Here is a 4,558-nt window from a genome sequence, read left to right on the forward strand (position 1 = left end):
TCATAGTTCACAGAATACAAGAAAGAGTATAGAATCCAGGCCTTTAGAGGACAGGCTACAGTGCAGCCCAGAACCCCAGCAGCAGGACATCATGAGTCCACTTGGAGATCCTCCATCACATGACTTTGTATGACTGCCGGTCTTCATATTTCTCCATGTCAGAATATTAGAAGAAAACTACCTGCTTGGTTTATCTCTGGTCATACACTAACCTTTGATCAAGGTGGCAGGATCTCTTAAAAAAGAAAGCATGAGGTGGGAGTGAAATAGCTATGTCTGCAGACAAAAAATACGAAGATCTCAGTGAGACTAAAAATTAAGAATAAAAATACCACATGATACAGTAACTGCACTACTGAGTATTTCCAAAATAAAAAAGAAAGTAAACACTAACTTGAAAAGCTATATGCACCCCTATGCTTGCCACAGCATTATTTACAACAGCCAGGATAAGGATGTAGCCCAAGTGTCCATCAATAGACCCACAGATAAGGAAGATGTGACACATACTCACATACACACCCCATGTGGAATGGAATATTACTTAGCCATAAAGAAGACTGAGATTGTGCCATTTGTACAACATGAAAGGGTCTAGAGGGTATTATATCAAGTGAAATAAGTCAGACAGAGAAAGAAAAATGCCAGATTATTTCACTTATGTGTGGAATCTAAAAAACAGAACAAACAAACAACAAAAACAGACCCTTAAATACCGAGAACAAACTAGTGGTTGCCAGAGGGGAAGTGGGTGGTGGAGGATGGGCAAAATGGTGAAAGGAACTAAGAGGTACAAATTTCTAGCTACAAAATGAATGTTATGAAGATGAAAAGTACAGCACAGGGAATACAGACAATAGTATACAGAGAAAAGAAAAAATAGCTATGTTGGTAGGCTTAGGGAAAAGAATTTCAAATAAAACTTGAACGATAAAACAAATATTATTATATCCATTTTACAGATGAGGAAAGTAAGGTCCAGGAAAGTTTAGTGACTTATCTCGGTCACAGAGCCATTAAATTAAGGGAATGGAAGTGAGAACTCAAGACTCTCTGATGATAAAACTCAGGTCTTTGCCATTATATCACATTTTCCCAACTTGCAAGTCACTAATATAATTAAAACATGGGCTCTTTAAGATATAATGGGCCATATTTTTGAGAAAATAAATTTGGATGTCCTTGGCAATCCTCAGGAAAACAAAAGAATATCATTCACTACTTACCTTTCATGCATTTCGCCAAAGTCTATTAAAGTTAAGGGATAATTAACCAGCGAAGTCAGATGCACAACAGTTTTCTTAATAATAAGGTTTAGGATGATGGCTATTTCTTTATAAATCAATTCTAATAAGTTGCGTCTTTCAATTTGTTCATTTCATCTAAAGCATTGAATATTTTAACATTAAGGTTCTCATAATATATCTTATTACTTTTTTAATGTCTGTATGATCTGGAATGTTGCCCATTCTCTCACTCCTAATATTGACAGTTATGTCTCTTTTGGTCTTAATCAATCTAACTAGAGTTTTATCAATTTAATCTCCAAAATTAAGAACAAAGCATAGATGCTCACTCTAACCACTTCTATTCAACGTTGAACTAGAGTCACAGGACAGTATAATTGGACCAGAAAAGAAAACAAAAGACATACATATAGGAAGGAAGACTTCCTTCTTTACAGAAGCCTTGATTACATATATATAGAAAATCATAGGAATGTACAAAAAATAAGCTACTAGAACTATAAGTAGTAATTAAGTTTTCCAAGGTTGCAGGCAATAAGGTTGATATGCAAAAACAAGTAGTATTTCTATATATCAACTAAAATGGGCAATAGAATATTCGATTTAAAAATCAACATCAGGGATCCCTGGGTGGCGCAGCAGTTTGGCGCCTGCCTTTGGCCCAGGGCGAGATCCTGGAGACCCGGGATTGAATCCCACGTCGGGCTCCCGGTGCACGGAGTCTGCTTCTCCCTCTGCCTATGTCTCTGCCTCTCTCTCTCTCTCTCTCTCTCTCTCTCTGTGACTATCATAAATAAATAAAAATTTAAAAAAAATCCCAGGGTTAAAATAATAATAATAATAATAATAAAAATCAACATCATTGGGTGCCTGGATGGCTCAGTCAGTTAAACATCTGCCTTTGGCTCAGGTCAGGACCCCTGGGATGGAGCTCTACATCTGGCTCCCTGCTCCATAGGAAGCCTACTTCTCACTCTCCCTCTGCCTGCCACTCCTCCAGCTTCTGTTCTCTCTCTGTGTCAAATAATAAAATCTTAAAAAGAAAACAAAAACAAAACCCCATGATATTTGCATTAGCTTTAAGAATGTGAAATATTAACAAAATTAGTACAACTGAAGCTACAAACATCACTGAGAGACATTGAGGAAGATGAAATAAATGAACCCTAACATCATGGATACAAAACCTAATAATTTCTACAAAATGACTGATAGAATCAGACAATCCCATCCAAGTTCAGTGGGAATTTATGGTAATTGATAAATTGGTTCTAAATTTTGTATGTGTATGCACAAGACAGAGTAGCCAAAACAACTTTGAAAAAGAACTAAGGACTGACACTATTCGATGTCAGAATTTACTATAAATTTTTAGTAATCAGGTAGTGTGATTTTGGTGTATGAAAATCACACAGAGGGATCCCTGGGTGGCGCAGCGGTTTGGCGCCTGCCTTTGGCCCAGGGCACGATCCTGGAGACCCGGGATCGAATCCCATGTCAGGCTCCCAGTGCATGGAGCCTGCTTCTCCCTCTGCCTGTGTCTCTGCCTCTCTCTCTCTCTGTGTGACTATCATAAATAAATAAAAATTTAAAAAAAAAAAAAAAAAAAAAGAAAATCACACAGATTAATGGTAAGGAATACAAATTACACACATAGATCCCACATTTTCAGTCAACTGGTTTCTACAAAGGCACCAAGATAACTGAATAAGAAAGAAAAGTCTTCTCAACAAATGGTATTGGAATAAGTAGACACTCATACAGAATAAATCTCAACCCTTATCTTATACTATATGCCACACAATTAATTTAACAGGACCATTGATCTAAATGCAAAATATAAAATTAGAAAACTTTCCAAAGAAAAAATAGGAGAAAATATTTATGGCTGTAGATAAAGCTTTCTTAGGATGTAAAAAACAGAAATTATTTTTTTAAAAAACCTTCCAAATTGAGCTTCATGAAAATCCAAAATTCTAACTGAAGACATGGTTGAAACTATAAAAGGAAAGGTGTGGACTGGAAGGAACTATCCACAATACACATATTTGACAAAGCACTTGTATCCAAAATACACAAAGAACTCTTCCAAACTCTTAAGATGGTAAACAACAAATGGGCAAAAAATTTGAACTTGTACCACACATAAGATTATATGCAATTGGCTGTTAGGCCCTTGAAAAGCTGGTCAAAATCACGATCTAAGAAACACAAACCAGAACTATAGTGGTTTAGTATTTACACATTAGAACAGATAAAATTCAAAGGATTGACAATGCCAAGTGTTGGCGAGAATGTTGAGAAACTGGAACTCCCATACCCTGCGGGTAGAAATGTAAATATTGCAATCACTTTTGAAAACAGTTTGAAGTTTCTTATAAAAATAAATAAAAACAATTGCTATACATCCTGGCAATTTCATTCCCAGGAAGATACAAAAGGGAAATTAAAACATATATTCATACAAAAACTTACCTGTGAATGTTCATAGCTTTATTGATAATATGTCCAAAGCTGGAAACAAGCCACATGCCCATCAACTGATGAATACATTGTGCTATAGCCATATAATGAATATAATTAAAAAATAAAAGAGCACAAGCTGGGGCACCTGCGTGGTTCATTCAGTTGAGCATCCAACTCTTGATTTCAGCTCAGGTCATGATCTGAGGGTTGCAAGATCGAGCCCTGAGTTGGGCTCTGTGCTTGGAGTGGAGCCTGTTTAGGATTCTCCTTCTCTCTTTCGTGCCTGCCCCCTCCCCAAAAGAACAAACTACTGAGAGACACGACGTGAATGGATCTCAAAAACATTTTGCTAAGTAAAAGAAGCCAAATATAAAAGAACACACGATATATGATTTCATTTAGATAGGAAATCATAAAGATAAAGCTCATCTATGATGACAGAAAACTAGCCAATGGTTACTTAGAGCCAAGATGGAGGATGGACTGGGATGGGGCACAAATTAACTTTTTGGGGTAAGGTTCTGTATCTTTTTTTTTTTAAGATTTTATTTTCAAGCAATTTCCACACCAGTGTGGGGCTTGAACTGTCAACCCCAAGATGAAGAGTTACACGCTCTACTGACTGAACCAGCCAGGTGCCCGGGTGCTCTGTATCTTGATTGTGGTTGCCATTACATGTCCATTTAGATCTTCCAAACTCATATATGATGGGTGCACTTCATTATATTTAAACTATATTTCAATAAAATTGAATTAAAAATTAACTACCAGGGGGTGAGGAAGGCGGGCAAAACGGGTGGAGCTTAGGAAATACAGACTTCCAGCTAGAGAGGAAGTCCTGGGGA

The sequence above is a fragment of the Vulpes vulpes genome, unplaced genomic scaffold (assembly GCF_048418805.1).
Source record: "Vulpes vulpes isolate BD-2025 unplaced genomic scaffold, VulVul3 u000000701, whole genome shotgun sequence".
NCBI lineage: Eukaryota > Metazoa > Chordata > Mammalia > Carnivora > Canidae > Vulpes > Vulpes vulpes.